This window comes from Cavia porcellus, unplaced genomic scaffold (assembly GCF_034190915.1).
Source record: "Cavia porcellus strain 051 isolate PalLab524CR breed Dunkin Hartley unplaced genomic scaffold, mCavPor4.1 scaffold_4, whole genome shotgun sequence".
In the NCBI taxonomy this organism is placed as follows: domain Eukaryota; kingdom Metazoa; phylum Chordata; class Mammalia; order Rodentia; family Caviidae; genus Cavia; species Cavia porcellus.
In genome coordinates this window covers 87,342,010-87,360,069 of record NW_026947487.1, presented here as the reverse complement: position 1 = coordinate 87,360,069, position 18,060 = coordinate 87,342,010, and the positions used below count along the sequence as shown (strand labels likewise).

Genomic DNA, 18,060 nt, shown 5'->3' with positions numbered 1-18,060 from the left:
AAAAATTTTAAATGAGCATCATTCTTTCAATCAATATTATCATCAAATATGCATGCCAGTGGTACTGAATGCCAAACTCAGATAACTGTAAATGAGATTCTATCACTCGTATTTACATGAATGAGCAGCAGCCTCTCTAGTATTTGTCATATGGAACTCAAACATATGTTTTAGTTAGAGATTTTGGGGTCTAATTAAATTTTTCTCTAATTTTTCTACTTACTTATAGAATACAATTGAGAAATGCCCCAAATGATTAACAAAAATAAATAAAAGAATATTCATTTCCTAATATCTATTACAAATAAGCTGCATGCTCTAATAAGAAAATAGTTTATGGTTTTCCCCAAAGACTTTGCCAGAGTTAATGAAATCACAGTATGGAATAAGATAGGGGTGAGTCTGGGAAGCTTGTTACTATACTATATTATTTGAAAATAAATGTGTAGGTATTCTTTCCCTAGTGTTTCTAGATACTAAAATTGATAGGGCAAATGTGATTCTAGTGGTTTAGAAGTACCTTATGTAGGTCTCTTTTCAAAGGATAAGGGAATGCCAGGGGAGTAAAAGAGTAAAGGGTTAGAAAAAGCAGGAAAAAAGCAAACAGTGATGTGATTTCTTTTGCTTTGATAAGTGTTTATATAAACAATGTAGAAGTATACTGAGAAAGAGCCCCCAAGTGCCACTTAATTGAGAAGATTCCTTAAACATTCACATGAAGAAACAACCAAAACCAACACAAATGTTCTACTGTTTGTACTCAATAATGTTGATAGCAATAATTCATTGTACATTGGATAGGGATTCATCAGATTGTATTACTGTATTCATTCTACAACCAAAGGAACTAAAACAAGTTAAGAAATCTTTTCCAAATTACAGTTACAATGAGTATTAAGTGATATAAAAGCCCAAGGACGTTGTATTTTTTGCCTAAAGTTTCATTGTTTTTACATATAGATGGATTAAATATATGCATGCAAGTACAGACAAAAGCAGATATTAATGATAACACAAGGAAACCCATATCTGTCATCTTTCTTACTAATATGGATTTGTCAATAAGGCCAACTTACATTAACTGATATTGGAGGTGATTGATGATTGGTTTTAAATTGTAAATATATGGGGTGTGCTTAGAGCAGAAGAATGGCCTGAAGACTGGCTTCTCTGTTTACAACACACCCAACAAGAATCTAGGATCATTGTGACAAAGGGCACAAATCTTGTGAGCTCTCTTTTGAGCAAATGTCCTACACATGTGCTGCATTCTCTTTCACATAGAATCTGGATAGTAATAATGTGACGAGGCTCAGTAATGGGGGAAAGCTACAGCATTAGTGGGGGAGGTAGACATTTTGCGTGTATCTATAGTTGGTTTGTTGGTAGTCCTGAAAGTAAATATTTTGAATTTCTATTTTCAATAAATTTAACAAAATAAATTGCAAATATATCAAATGAAAGATGACATGCATGCTTCTAGATATATAAGAATTCTAAGCATTGACCTATTTAGCAGCTATTGTTCCCTAGAAATTCTACATAAGCCATTTCTTTTTTATCATTTCTCATTTGAAAACTATTTTGTGGCTTTTTTTTTTTTCAGATGAAGAAGGTAAAGTACGGAGATGTAGAATAATTACCTTCAGACATCCTAACTTGCTGCAAAAACTCCGTAGCCTAATTTTCCCACATTCCGAAGTCCTTAGCATTTCTTTCCAAGATACATTAGATTCAACGCACTGAGAGAGAGTTACCCGGACAGAGGCAGACAAGCTGAGTGCAATCAATCCATATGTCTCCTTGGGAAATGATCAAAGTACTCAGGAAGGCAGCAAGACTGAGCTTCTGAGGTGACGACCATGTAATAACTTGACTACAACAGTCTCAGTGGTGCAGAGATAGTGTCACAAACAAGACTTCAATTCATTTTTAAAGTTACTGAAAGCTCTCAAAGTTCAATGCAAAAGTTCATTATTTAGTTTCAGGGTCAGCAATTCACTGGAAATCCATGTATCCACGGGCCCATGAAGACTTCTCTGCCTCACTTACTTTTATCCTTAAAGAAAAAATATGATTGTTCTGTAGCTATCAAATATTTCTCTTTTGCATTGAGTATCAAAAATCTGAAAATTCTTCTTGGTGTTTAGAAATTTTTGATCTTTACATATATATTCTATCAAAGTGTGTTTTTCAATATTCAGTGATACAAATAAATTGATATTTGCATCTATTGTACTGAATCATTTCACTAATTTGCAAAAATATACCAATTGAACAATGTCATGTAATCGGTCCAGCATTATCCTTAAGGCCCATAATGCTTTGTACAGTGTTGGTTCCTCTATTGAATGGATGAACTTGATCGGAGACCATGTGTATATGTTAGAGTTCACCAAAGAAACACATTAAATATAAGATATAAGTCATGCACATCATGTCACATATATCTATATCTATATCTATATCTATATCTATATCTATATCTATATCTATTGTTTTTTAACAAAGAATTGCAGTGGTTGCCTGGGGAATCAGTTGTTGAAAAATGCAAAAGAACATTAGAGAACAGAAAGATCTAATCTGAAGTCAAAGGACTGGTGCTCACTATGGAGTTCCCAGAGAGTCTATTATCAGGAGGTCTAAAGGTATACACTAAAAGGCTAAAAGTCTGTGCTGGAAGCATGGAGATTGAAATTCCAAGGTGATGGCAAAGAAACAGGACTGAGACTTCATTCTTCTTTCACTTTTTATTCCGTCCTGTCTACAAACCTATTGACTCATGTTTCCCACACCCAGATTGAGTCTTCTGTCTTCAGTAAATCACTCATCTACACATGCAGAACTATGCTAAACCAGTTTGCTAGGTTTTTCCTTATTCAAGTAAAAACCATAATCATCTATCATACCATGTCAGAGATCATAGCCAATATTATGGTTGATACTTTGTGTCAACTGGAGAAATTTAGAAGCTTAACTAAGTAACCAAGACATATTTTGGTATTAAGGAAATGGGGGCATTTCTATGGCTGTGTCTGACAAAGGCTTTGGGAATGGTTTATGGGAAGAGTTTGAAAAGGTTAGGAGATGTCGCCTGAAATTGTAGTACTGGAACACCTTAGGCTGTTCTGTATGAGAGATTCTGGTCAGAACTCATAAGATCAAAAAGCTGATAGAAATCTTGGCAGTAAGGATAAAGCTCAGGGGTGTTGGCTGGGAAGGACTGCATTGGGTGCTGGACTCCAGATGATGTATGTTATGGCTGGGTAAAATGTTTTTATTTTTCTCTTGTCTAGAGAATTTGCTTAAGATGAAGATCAAGGGTGGTGGACTAATTAATCTGGCAGAAGAAATTTCAAGGCAGTTCAGTGTTGAAGCCGAGAAATTGCTATCGCTGGGGCTTTTAGACAGATTTCTGTTGACAGTCAAGAGCAAAGAGCCCAGAAGGATGATTTAAAGTGTTGCAAGTTTGGTCATAAAAGGGAGCTCTGGTAAAGTTATGAATTGCAACAATAAAGCTGAGGAAATCTTGACAATTGAGAAGGCACAGAAGAATAGAAAAAAATAGCCAGAGGCATCACAAAAAGATGCAAGTATCCACCCTTTGCAGCCTCAAAACTTCAAAAATGTAAGGCACAAAGTACCATGTTCCAGAATTGCAGCAGCATAAAATACTTGTTACTCAGAACTAAATCAGAATGCCCAGCAATCTAGGCACTCAACACCTATAGCCAGGTGAGAGGAAAACCTGGCCACTGCTTCAGCTGACCTTGACATCATCCACATGGTGCTGGTTGTGAGTACATGCAGAATGTAATTAAAAGTCTTCTTCCTTGATTTCAGAACACCTGGGAGGTCAGGTAGTATGCCCCCGAGAGAGAAGTGGGTGAAGCTATGAGTATGAAGTTGAAGGTTCAGTGGAGACCCCAGAAGTTTGGAAAAGCCAGAAATATGGATCTGCCAAGATAAGGTTCAATGAGAGAGTAAAGTAGGCCTAAAACAGATACTGTGAGAACTGTAACCCCCAGAAATTCCATAGAGGTAGAGTCATTCAAGCCCTTTGGAGCTCACAATTTGTCACAGGTTGCTTTAGACACTGGACATGGAACTACAGAACTTAGTGTTTGCCCTGCTAGATTTTGGGCTTGCTCTGGTCCCAATCCTTTATATACTCTTATTTGTAACTTTTAGAATGAAAATATTTGTCTTGTACCATTCCATGTCGGAAGTGTTTTACTTTGATTTCACTTGTACAGGAGCTTGCAGCAAAAAGTTGCCCTACATCTTGGAGGAGACTTGGAAGTAGGATTTTTCAGCAATACTGAAACTGTTAGGTCCTTGGTAACTCTTGAAGATGGACTAAATGTCTTTTACATAAAGGGATATATATTCGTCTTTGGAAGACCAGGGGCAAAATGTAATGGTTCTACTGTTATATAATGTTGTAAGACTCAATATCGATTCTTGAGAATTGTCAAACCTGTTTTATACAGTTCAAATTGTAAAATGATAAAAATAAGCATGACTTTGCATCTGGAAACCAATTTAAATAAATGTGCCTTGTTGCCAAGTTGAAAAGGGGATGATTGTTATGGTTAATGTATTGTGTCAACCTGAGAAGTCTAGAAGTTTAAACTAAGTAACCAGGACATCTATCATTTACAAGCTTGGACAGATGGAGATTCCTTTTCTAATGCAAAGCTTTTTTCCTGGGGTTCATTTTCCATCAGTCGATCGACACTTTTCCTGTGTGGTGTTTTATAACTCTCAATGTGTCTCCCCTCCAAAAAAAATCTTAGTACATTTTTTGTGAAGCTATCTATAATACAGATGGAAATGTTGAATTGGCAAAGTACAGCTCAAGTACTAGCGTTGTGATGTCATCAGGTAATGTTGGACACCAACAGTTGATAGAGTCAGCTGATAATCACTACCACTGCCAACCATCACTGTCTTATGCTAGCTAGTGCTGGACACTATAGATCAACTCTAACAGGTGCTGGCTCTCTGATGCTGCTAGCTGAAACTGTCAGATGGCAGCTTGTTTTGGATACTGTAAGATGATTCTTCCAGGTGTTCTATCTCCACTAGTAGTCTCTGAAGCTCTTTGGTGTCATTCATTCTGTTCCCACTACTCAAGATAAAAATCATATGTAGATTTACATGACTTTTGGATTCCACATTACTTTAGAAATAAATCATGGGCAGGTTTAAAGGATCATCAAAGACAATATTTATTTTACTAAGCCTGTGCTGCAAACAGAAGGGATCCTTCCTACCCTAAACTTTAAGAAGTCCATGGGCAAGAAGTACTTACATAGGAGCTAGCAATTCTGTTTCAGTGAGGGTGAGGGCTGAAACTAGTGAATATTCTGGAAGCCTTGCTATAAATATAGGGTATGCAAATAAGGATTCATCTAATCCTAATCTTAGCCACTCCAAGATACACTCTGCATTATCAAAAATGGAAGTGACTCGTGTGAAACAGGAAAACTATACTGGCTGTTTGCACTCATATTGAAGTGGGAAATGTCAGTTTGATGGTCAGAGAGGACACTGAAGTGAACTGTCTGGTGGGATGCAAGAGGGAGTAAAAGAAGTGAGGGAGAGGTGTGTGTTGGTGCCTGGCCAACCCAAACCCCCTCCCTGTAGAACAGGGAAAAATGAGAGAATCGAGTGCTTCTCATTTTTCTCACCTTTTCATAGATACTCAAAAAAGGAATGGATATCTAAAGCCCATCTTCAGTGTAGTATCCAAGTTATTTATAAGTGATCATCATTAACTACACATGACACACGGGTGTGACACATCAGTTAGTAGTGAACAATAGACAATGGATGTGGCAGTAGTTTTAGAGCAGTATTAATAATTAGATTAGTCATTATAGATAATTCAATGCTTATACTCTTATGTTATATGTATTGAATTATTGAATGCTTTCCCTATAAGGAGAGAGTTTTACTTTCCCATTGCTGGAAGAAAATATTTCACAGACACCTGCAGTGTCCACCAGCTGGTACACTTTAGAAGTCATCACCACCTTGGTACCAGAACTCCAAGTCCTCCTTTTCCACGGCTGAGTCCATTAGAAACAATGAGGCATATCTACCTGTGCGAGTCAGGAAGCTCCTCTGATAGCAGCTCTGGCTTGAGAATTCCCTCCAGGCTCAACTTCACATTCCTTAATCTGTGAGACATTCTAGAATATTTGTCCCCATCTCATCTTCTTTGTTTCATACCTGTATCACATCTGCTCACCTCCTACTCTTTTCTGTCTGCTTCCCTGTCTTTCCTCAGAGAGGCATTTTCTGTAATGTAATCTTTGCCCAATTTAATCCTGTCTTAGGTTATGCTTCTCTGAAGACCAGAACTAACACATGATTCTTCTGTTTTATTGGAGAGTGAGGCTGGGGCTCAATAATGCTTGCCCAAGGCCAAATATCCATTAAGCTACTGTAGTGTTATTTACTCTCAGGTTTCTGATTTCACTTCCTGTGTTACTAACCACTATACAACCTGGGAAAGTGACCATAGAAAAGAACACAGAAAAAAGAACAATTCAAATCTCCATTACCTTCACTAGGACTAGAGCGAAACATGCACTTAAAATAGATGTTAAAAAAGTGTCTAGATGGTCAACACTGGAGATTACCAGAATTCCATGTTTCTGCAGCGGATCCTGGACTTCTGTATTTGCTTCTATTTGCTATGTATCCTGCATCTCTTTTCATTCTCACTCTTGTATATCTTTTCCCAAAAGGTGTACAATGAAAAGTATGGAACTAGAGTAAATGCTGTGTTCTAATGATAAAAAGTTAACTATAAACTTAATTTATTTTGAGATATTTTGGTCACTGTACCTCTCATTCCTATGTCTTGTGCTGTAGAACAGTGTTATGAGAGATAAATTTGGATACTCAGTAAAGAAATTAATATTTTGTGAACCCAGTAAATTGTCTTTCTATTCTGCCACCAAAGGGTTTATGTTGCACATATAGAGCTTAATTGGGGATATATCTCAGACACAGCACTTGCCTTGCAAGTGCAAGGTATTGAGTGTAATCCCTGGTATCAAATAATGAAAAAAAATTACTTGAGATAGGTTCTGTATGGGGGGAATCTGGAAAGTAGAATTCTGGAAAGTAGAATCTGGAAAGTAGGATTCTTTTGAGCCAAACACTTACCCTTACACTGTTTTTCATCTAAAGTTTTAGTTTTGCTTCTCCTTAACCATCCCCACTTTTTTCTCTTTCCTTTTTGTTTCTTATTTTTACTTATATGTTCTTTCTCTTTCATTTCGCATCGTGTCTTTTCATTTGCTACTTCAAGTGTTGATAACAGTTTTTTGTTTTTGTTTTTGTTCTTGTTTTGCACATTGAAGGTGTTTTCATCCCATTTATACTGAGGATCCAAATTTATCTCTCATAACACTGTTCTGCAGCACAATGTATAAGAATGAGAGGTACAGTGACCAAAATGTCTCAAAATAAATTCATTGACAAGTTTATTTTTATTTACTATTTTTTGAGTTTTTTTGATGGGGTCTCACTATGAAGTTCTGGCTGGCCTTGGGATCACTTGCTGGCCTTGGGATCACTTTGTAGCCCAGGCTGATCTTGAACTTGCAACATTCCTCCTGCCTCAGTCTCCCGAGTGCTGGAATTCCAGGAGTGTACCACCACACCTTGTTTGCAATTACTTTTATAGTTTATTGTGTTTTCAAAGACTTAATTGTTTTTCTTATAACCCTTGAATTCTTTCTACTAATAAAGTGGATGAAACCTACAGGCAAAGCATCTTCCAATACTTTCTCACATGAAAGCCCTGCAAAAGATACAGTACAGCAGCATGACAACACAAGTAAGATAAAGCCGTTCCTAAAATGAAAGATGCCCAAAATATTAGAAAACTATTCACTACTCCATGAAAATTGCAAACTGAAGAGACAAAAATCACATAATTTTCTGTGACTTAGATATATGTCATTTCCAAATGTTATAATTTGGCTGTTGAATATTCTGCAAAGACCCACCTGTTAAAACCTTGGTCTCTAGGTGAAACCATTAGAAGATGGAGGAGGTCCAGAAGATGTACACTTTAAAGGGATTATGGAACTTCCATTCCTTTCCCCTCTGTCTCTTTTGCTTCATGACTATGAGGTAAGACATTTACTCCCCATGTCTTCCTTTGCCATATAGCCCCCAAACAGATGCCCAAAACTATGGATCTACTCACCTATGCCCAAGTGTCTGTAAGATCAAAAAACAAAACAAAGTTTTACTTTCACAAGTTAATTATTTCTGGTATTTTATTGTAGTGATGAAAGGCTGATACAATAAACTGACCCTTTCTTTTCTAAGGTTAGAGTTTAGAGGATTGATTGTGCTTTATCTCACTAATTAAGTTTGGATGCCCTTAAATGTCTCCCTCTAGTGTCTTCTATTCTTCACCTCTCTTTGGAGCTGAGACTGATATTCATCCAGCTCTCTTTGTAAAATTCCCTCTCACTTGGTTCCATCAGATTATGTTCAAATGAGTGTTCACTGCACTCTCAGGGATATGCCATTCTAGACAAAGCAAGTTCTTTGATCTATTTGGAGTCATTTGTGCATTTCACCTTTCTGCTGACCCTATCTCACCTTTCTTTTTTTTTCGTTGACAGAATCTTTGTTATCATTTATTCGAGAAGAATAAATATGTTCACTGACCTGTTTGAAATGTCAGATATTGCTTCTAACACTTGTAAAGATCTATGTTAGTATATCGATGGGAGAAAAAAAGGGATACAGCATGGGAGCTTGCTAGATACTTTCAACAAAGATTAAAAGATTCATCAGAAAAAACCACAGCTTACTCACCTGCAGTTCCTTTCTTACATATTTTTATCAGCCTTAATGAAAAGGAAGATGTGATACTGTCACTCAAGATATGTCACATAAACAAATGCCACAAACCTGAGTATTTATCATAGAACAATAATTATAGTTATGATTAAATTGCTAAACTATTTCCAAAAAAATATACTTTAATGCAGAGGGGATCTGCAGAATTCATTCAGCAAAATTTATAGCTTAAAGTTAAATATTCCTCAGTATAAAAATAAACCAGGATGTCTAGTCAACCAAGTTAGGGCTAAAAATCAAAGTCTTAAATTACTTGTTACTGTTTTCAAACAATTCTTATTTGTTTGGAAATATTCTGTGCTCTGAACCCTATTGTAAAATTTGCATTGCAAATGTGTTATATAATAGATGCTCAGCACTGTAAACCTACATTGGCTGGATCATATGCATGAGTGGTGCTGGCACTGAAATGTGCTAGTCCAGGATATTTGTAAGAAATCTCCGGGGAAGTTTCAATTTCTTGCCACTGATGTGATGGAGGTGATTGTTGCTTTCTTTCAGAGATATACACTGACAAGTGGTTAGAACTATGTAGGCTGGGGGTGAGTACTAATTATCCTGAAATCAGCCCGCTCATCTCTTAGGAATCATGCTCATTCCTCTCACTCCTGTTGGCCTCTGCTTTTTTCCTTGTCTTAACCATGCTTTTTCTTGTCTTCTCCATCAATTTCTGCTTTCAGAATGATCTGATGTTCATTCTAGTGCCAAGGAAAGTTAATATATCACTGCTCACTCCACATAAGCTGTTGTCATTAGCAAACAATGATACAGAAAAAAATGCAAAACATGGAGTATACACAGAGTCACCAGAATCTCTTTCCTTAACCTAGTAGAATTCTCAAAAATGAAAGTAAAGAGAAAATGTAGAGCAAAAAACAAATGACCTCAATCTTTTTGTAGATGCTAATGTTCTTTTATTTTTCACACAATCGTTTTATTTAGCCTACTATTATGAAATATAACATAAAATTTTCTGAAAGCCAGCATACTAGCACTAGTGAGTGTTCACCTTCTTCTTTCAGACTGCTTGAAATCACCTCCTGATACTGATTCACTATTCCAATTACACCTCAGCCTCAGTTAGCGTTATTTGCATCTCCCATTCTTTCTTTAGACAGTACAGTATAGAAGAAAATAAACTATAAAATAACTGATGGTATTAGAGCTACTTATGAGAAACAAGTCTGAGTTTCACATCAAATGCATAGTACGACTTTTACTTTCACAGATATTTCGGTGTTTCAAACTATTGTAAACCCAAATATCTAATTCAGTATCCAAATATTGTAATCTTCTTTCTACGTTTCCTCACAATCCAAAAGGTATATTTATAATCCCATTGAGATGTTATTGGAATTTCAACAACTTAATTCCAATCTATCACCACCAATGCAATCCATGGAAAAGTAAAGACACCAAGACACATTCCAAGTTAAGCGTAGCCAAGGGGGCCTAAATGAGGACATGGGGACAAAGGCCTTGATCCTAGGCCTCTCCCAGAACTTATTATCTGAAGGATAGTGGGGTGGCTCAGGGAGTGACAGTAAGGATGGCAGGAATTATATGAGCAACTTGAACTGGCTGGCCAGGTACAAGATTGGCATCTATGTAAATTGCAGAGATAAAGATACATAAGCAGAATGATAAATTTACATAAGCCAATTAAGATATCAGTGGAATTGTTTTGTTGAGTTATGCTTCCCTTTCTGATAGCAAACTCTTGTGCCCTGGAGAATCATAGAATCTTATCTTGAGGCTCCTACCCAATTGACATTCCTAAGCTATTCACTCTAACATTTGGTTTGCTCATATCCTGTACATATATGTATTGTAAGGAGAACACTATGGGAGAAAACAGGACTGTCTATTGGCTATAGAGATTACATATTAGTGCCTCAGCTAGCCTTATTTGTAAGCTTAGAGCCAATTGAAGAGAGAAGACAATACCCTAGCCACCTTTTTACATATCAGTATAAGGAAATGAATCTCCAAATAAATCAAAGTCACAGTAACAGTTTTACATTCAAAGGGAATCACTGGAGTTGTCTCCCACACAAACACTGCATAAAGAAAAATATCCAGTATTTTAAGTTAAGTATTTCATAAATTATGTGGTAATTTGATCTAATTGAACTGAGATTTATAAGCTACACGGATCAAAAACAATAATAGTAAAAACAGAATTTGGGGACAATGTATTTGTTAGTATCACAGAACATGCAATTATGTATAAGACCTTTTTCCCAAAAGAGTGTCATTATGTTTTTTATTCAAAGGGTTACAATGGACTAAAAATACCAACTTCCTGAGTGCTAGTACTCTCTGAACCAGAAGTTCTGAGAGGCTTAACTTTTGGTACAAATTATGCTTTTTTAGCAAAAATGAAAAGATAAGCAATCAGAAAATTAGTGAATGAACAGATATGAGACTTAGCCCCTTCCACATAAGATCCAAGGTATTAGAAGGCAACTAGGTCAGAGTGTAAAGAGCTCAAATAGAAGCATAAGCTAAAAAAAAACACTTGTGAACTGATAAAACTGCTACATCATATATATTTGATATCAATCTTCAAAGTCCTCTAATATAGATTAAATATGGGGGTTTAAACTGCAGAAAAAGGCTGAAATTTAGACTCACATGCCTATTAATATGATTGAAATCCTCTCTTTTAAATCAAGTATGTGGTTGGCTACATACGTTATTGTTTTTACATCTGAGGTGCTTGAGAAATACTTGTCATGTCATAGGACTAATCTTGCTGTATGACAAAAATTGTACTGGGATTTTCATGTACTTTATTTCATTCAACCACCTCTGCTAGCCTTCATCATTATGATCCTCTTTTTATGTAAGTGAAAACCCTCTACAGATAGGTGATATACATTTGCCAAGGCTTTGTAGTTGATAAGTACAATCAGGAAGAATTTGAATTGTCTGTCATCAAAACTAATAAAATTAATCATTGTTCTCTATTTTCTCCAAAAAAAAAAAAAAAAAAAAACCTTCAAACTTCAATTCAATGTTTTCTTCTACTACCTTGTTGCTACTTAGACTGTACTGTTTAATAGAAATGTTACATGAGCTACATATACATCTAAAATTTTCTAGAAGCCACATTGAAAAGACAGAGACACAGTAAAACTAACTTTAATAATATAACTTTCTGCTGAATTCATGTGAAATGTTCCAACTTACAGTCCATGTAAACTCTGAATGAGATATTATACATTTTTAGTAGACCTTTAAAATCCCATGTACCTTACAGCTGTATCTTACCTCAGTCTGAACTTGATACAAATTGGTCAATAGACACAGAGTACTGGTTATTGTATTTGACAGTACAGACTGAGGTTTAGTGTGTTTACATATAAACATATATATATATATATATATATATATATATATATACAGTATATATAACATGATTCATGTTTATATGTACATAGTATATAACTTGCTACATATACATGTATAGATAGCACACGTGTATATATATAGTATGCGCTTGTTTTAGGAGTTAGTCATCTCCGTGAGTTTGAATCACAAGATTTGCTAATTATGTTTTCATGTAAGGAGACAGCTAAAGTCAAAGGACTTCATTTAACAATTAGTTGTCCATAATTAACATAAAACATTATTTATTAATATGGAGAACCAACAGCTCCAAACAACAACACTTAGGAGAACCCGCAATGCTACTCTTCCTCTCCAGGTCTCCTTTTTATGCTGGCAACAATCCTCAGGTGGGCCATCCATGCTCAGTACCATGCTGATTCAGTTCAGCTGGTGTTTAAGTTGACACCGGTTACCAATCCACTACACAATGAAAAGAGGTTCAAGTGGAAAATGGCCAGACTATATACAGTAGAATTATGATTTAGGATTATGCAACCAACTGCAAACCAATCCATGATCCACAGTGACTAATCCAGGAATTCAGACTATTTTTAGCAGGTGGGCCAGGAAGCCAAATAATTATGTGTAGTAATTGGCCCAAAATACACCTTGATTAAGAATTGACGGCTTCCCTAATTTTTATCATAAATTAGAAAAACTGAAGAAAGCCATATATGCACCCCTAATCAATTTCTTCAGATGTCATGCTGCTAGTTAGCCTGTTCAAAGCTTTCTTGTAGAAAGAACCTCCAATCAGGACAAATAAAAGCATTCCTCCCATTCTTGATCCTCCACTCCAAAGTTTTCTCAGTTTGCCTGTTCTCTGTCAAATGCGAAAGATGGCAGTTTATTTCCTTGCTATACTAAACTCTCAATAAACAGCCTTATCTTGGTCTCATTTGGTGGTCTTATCCACAACAATAAACTCACATGAGAGATAAATATGTTTTTAAATGCTTATTATTTATATGAAAAAAAAAAAACCTTTGAAAGTATTTGATTTTCACAAAGAAATTTGGGTATCAGGATTTTTTTTTTTTTCTGGGTTTTTTCATCAGAAAAGGTTACTCCTGACCAGGAAGAATCTAGATACCATTAAGTTATTACAGATAATGTTATAGTGTGGGAAGGTGGCTTTATAGCTAAAAATAGCACAGCAAGTTAAGGAAATGGCACAGGTTTCATTGTGGTTGACATTTTAATCTTAAGTGTGTAAGCATAAGATGATGAGGCTATGAGGCCCACTTTGTAATTCTCCTTGTGTCTATGGAAATTAAAATTTATCTCATATATTGTGAAGGCATTTTTTTTTAAATTAGACAACTGTATGCTAACATTTATGTTAGAAACAAGTTCTTGTTTAGCAGGTGAAGAGTTATAAACTAGAAATAAGTTAATGTGGTAAGTTAGGCTAAAACAATTCCAAAAGGAATGGGGAAGTAGAAAATACCACTGAGGAAGTGACACTGGATAAAGAAACACGAGTTCAGGAGATGTTAAGAAGTAACAGGGGCTGGGGATTTAGCTCAGCGGCATAAGCGCCTGCCTTTCAAACAGGCAGTCTTGAGATCGATACCTGGTACCGATAAAAAGGAAAAAGCCAAAAAAAAAAAAAAAAAAAAAAAGAGGTAACAATTGATGTGGAAGTGGGGGGGAAGACCTTATTAAGGATGATTTACATGCAACTAATTTGATGATTTGCATGCACTAATATGAATGATTGAATTCCACTATCAAATCATGATACACAGGAAATTTAAGAGAAAGTGGAACTGGAAATTCTGTGTAAGAGTGGGTGGAGGGTACTTAATGAATTCCGTTTTGGTCTTGTCAAATTTGAGCTGCCAGTGGGATAGTATTTGAGGATATCTGCTGCACAGTTGGAAGTAAGTGCCTGAAGCATGAGAAAAATTGAGGTGTCAATTTCCAGGTTATCAGCATAGAAAAGCAGTTAATAGTGTAGGCAGGAACACACACTGAACTAATACCAAGACAGAAAACCTAGAAAACACTGTCAATGCTAGACCAGGGGAAAATTTAGTGAAGACATAGATGAACAACTCTGTTAGGATGAAAACAGAGAGAAACTTTTATCACAAAAACAGATAAAGAATTTAATGTTGAGGTATAATCAAGTTAATCAAGTCTAGCCAATATGGTGACCTACGCTGACTTCACCATCCTAGATAAAATACATTTTAAAAAACTCAGTTATCTTGAAAGGAAGAACATAAGTGTCCAGGGTATTAGAATTTAAAAGAAACTCAAATTTAAGATATAAGGAAATTTTAGATAAGCCAAAAATTACTGAGAGTTTCCAAAGGAAAACTATGCATTGTTTAAACACACTTTTCAATGTTATCTAATTCTCTTTTTATTGCTCATGAGCTGTTTTAGAATTCCTAAATTGTAGAAAACTGATAACAATGCAAAATAATTCTTATCTAGAGACATGGTAGCATTTTCCCAGTGGAGGTTAAATTGACTCTTCTGTGGAAAAAGCTAGTTTTATATATTTATGTAAATGCATGTCAACATTCTTTTATGCCACATAAAGTTTTACCTCTTTGATTTCTCCTTTGACTCATTTGTAATATTTTCCTGTATATTTATTGAACCATGAGTTAAAGCAATTAATAAATATTTATTTTTTTATCCTTACAAGGGTCATAATTTCATCTATTGAAACATCGATTCTTTACAAAAGGTGAGAGAAAATTTAATATGAGCAGCCAAAATGTAGAAACAACAACATCCTCTTTACAAGCAGGAGAAATAATCCCCATTTAAGGATGGAAAAACAGATCCTAGCCCATGAATGATAAGCAGTAAGAACTTTAAAATTCTTTCATATCCACACAAAGAAACTGAAGAACTCACACACTGGCCATGTTTGTGGCTAAGAAACTAGATAATAGCTAGTTTTGTGAATAGAAAAGGGATTTATACTTAGGAAAAAGAATCTAAATTTGTTCCACAAATGATTGCTTCCATTCCCATTATCTTTTGACAATGAGCATCTCAAATTGAAAATAAACATAAAAAATTCTTTCAATATTTGAAGACTCTTATAATGACACATGTGAAGCTGCTCTGTAGGAATGTATCCATGACCCCATTGAGCAGAACCTCAAGGAAATTGTTTTGTTTGAAAAAAGGCAACAGACCAGCTCCAGGAATAGCCAATGAAATCCACATACTAGAAATAATGATGATACCAAAATCAGAGATTTTATTCCTTTCAATATTTCAAAGTACTTTTGTAAGAAAGAGTAGAAATTTTGAGGCAACAGCAGATTTCTCTAAAGGAAAAAAGTATATTTTTAAGCTAGAATTTTTTTTAGAAATGCAAATGCTTATTAAAATGATTCATATTAAAGCTCAGATAAGTAAAATTAAGAGCTTTAACAAATCATTATCCTTGAATCATACAAAAAAGCTAAACAAATTGAAAATGTAGACATAAAAAATGAACTGAGAAATGGGAAAGAGAAAGAATTGAACTTACTTATCCTAACAGGACTCCCAAATATAGGCAAAGGTAGACTTTTTGTAACAGTGGAAAGTGGTTGAGAGGCCGGGCTTGTAGCTCATAGATATACAGCAAGTGTACAGCTCGTGCACGGTCCTGTGTTCAGTCCCCAGCAGCAAAACCAAGCAGAAAATGAATGAGAATTGTGCAGCATTTTAAGGAAGGAAATACAGCCTTTGATTGAATGAGCCTGTAACAAAGTACAAGCTCTATTTCTTTGTGAGAAAACACTGGTTTTTATGTAACCAATAGGGTGTAGGTAGCCTATGTATAGGAGTCTGTGTTTAGAGAACCCTATTACAGTTAGAAGCTGTGATATCTCTTCTGAGCACCTACAAAGCTAATGGTTTAATCTTAATAGTTCTCACTGTCATCTGTAAGTGAAGTTCCTAAGTTCCTCAAGAAACAATATCATTTCTATTCCTATCCAGATAAAGAATTTTCAAGAGGATGGCTGCAAAATGAGATCATTAATATTTTAGGTTTCAACATTTTCTAAAACTGTAAAAATTCTTATATACCAATGTTCAATTGGCACATGTGTATCAATCCAAATGGTTGAGTGACACTTCATGTGAAGGCAAATGGAGATCAAATGCAAGAATTAGATGGAGTCCAGGTATAGTTTTCTCTGGTTATTGCTGTTAATAAGAATAAAATTTATATATTTTTATGTGTAGATTTTATTTTAACAATGCTATATTGCAAGGCTGGCTGATTCTCTACTCAAAACATATTTTTGTGGTGAGGAAAAACTTTAAAAGTAGCTATTTTCTTTCTAAAAAATGCAAATAGGAGTGTCTATTTAATATATTTCTATCAAGCTACCTTTGAAATTGTGTGACAATGTCCATGAACAACTTCTGCAAGTATTTGTCATATATTGCACATCACTACATGCATTTTTGAGTTTGAGATTGGGGAGCTTGATTTCCGTACCTTTTCATTTTCTGCAGATTCATGGGGTACTATTTTCCATTTGTCTAAATAGTGTCAAAAATAGAGTAAGAACATATCCAGGTTATTTTCTTAGAACATGAAAAAATATCTAGGCTCAGGGATTTGGAAGACATTTGGAGATAATTACTTGGTTGCTGGAGTCAAAAAGCAAACTTTGCTGTATGAAATGTAGTGCATGAAAAAATCCACATTCTCTGCTTGTCAAGTGAATACGTATTGAATGCAGAGGGAGAAAAAAATGCTATTTTAATTACATTAAACACTAAGTATCCAATGGCAAAAGTATCACATGTTGACTTAAAAGATAAATCCTTTGGGAAAGAAAAATTTGATTTTTAATCCTAGGTTTGGTGAATATTTGATCAGGGAATGTTATCAATAAAATAACAATATTGTTATGGTTGATGCATTGTATCAACTTGAGTAGTTTAGAAGTTTAACTGAGAAACTCAGCAGGGAAGCAGGGCTCTTATTCATATTGTGCAAAGGAGAGCAAGCAGATTTTGTGAGTGTTACACTCACCCCGAAGGGAGGGGGAATGTGGCCTGTGTACAATATAAGGGAGAAGAAAAGGCTTGTTTTCTGCCATTTGCTCTGGCTGCTCTCTGGAAGTGTTGCCCCAGAACCATGCCACCCTGCTTTGGATCCAGCTGATTATTGAGTGAAACCTCCAAAAACAGTGAGCTATATTAACCTTTCCTTCCTTCATTTCAGGTGTTCGGTATTTAGCCCCTACAATGAGAGAAAAGTAAGCAGACAAATGCAGTGCAGTCATATCTCCATAATATAGACTTCCCATCTGGTAATTCAACCAGCTTCCCCTTAAATATATTTTAAAAGTCATCAAGACTGATTATGCAGACTTTTATGTCATCTTATTCCCTACACAATAAAACATAATGACTGTTTATATAGAATTTGAATTTTATTGGATATTTCAAGTAATATAGAAAAAAGTATACAGAGAGATGTACACAAATTATATGCAAATGTTCCACTTTACATAATAGTCATTAGTATCCTCAGATTTTGATATTGATTGGGGTCCTCGATCCAGTCATCTTCTGATACCAAGAAACTACTGTGCTCACCATGCAATATTTCTATTAAGTAAAACAAACACTTGTGAGGAACTTCTAATTCATAGAATGCTAGTTACTATACACATTCCTTAACTTAGAATGTAGTTATATCTGATAAAACTACTGTTAGTTGAAAATGTCATAATTTAAGTTTATTTAATACTACTACATTGAACACTTTCCCAT

At 35.3% G+C, this 18,060-nt stretch overlaps 1 non-coding gene across 1 annotated transcript; it reads left to right on the top strand.

Moving 5' to 3' along the window:
- Window positions 1-1,127: 1,127 nt before the first annotated feature.
- On the top strand, window positions 1,128-1,261 carry LOC111757473 (small nucleolar RNA SNORA11). Its single transcript, XR_002791817.1, has one exon. It is a non-coding gene; the product is annotated as a small nucleolar RNA SNORA11 (small nucleolar RNA).
- Window positions 1,262-18,060: the final 16,799 nt, after the last annotated feature.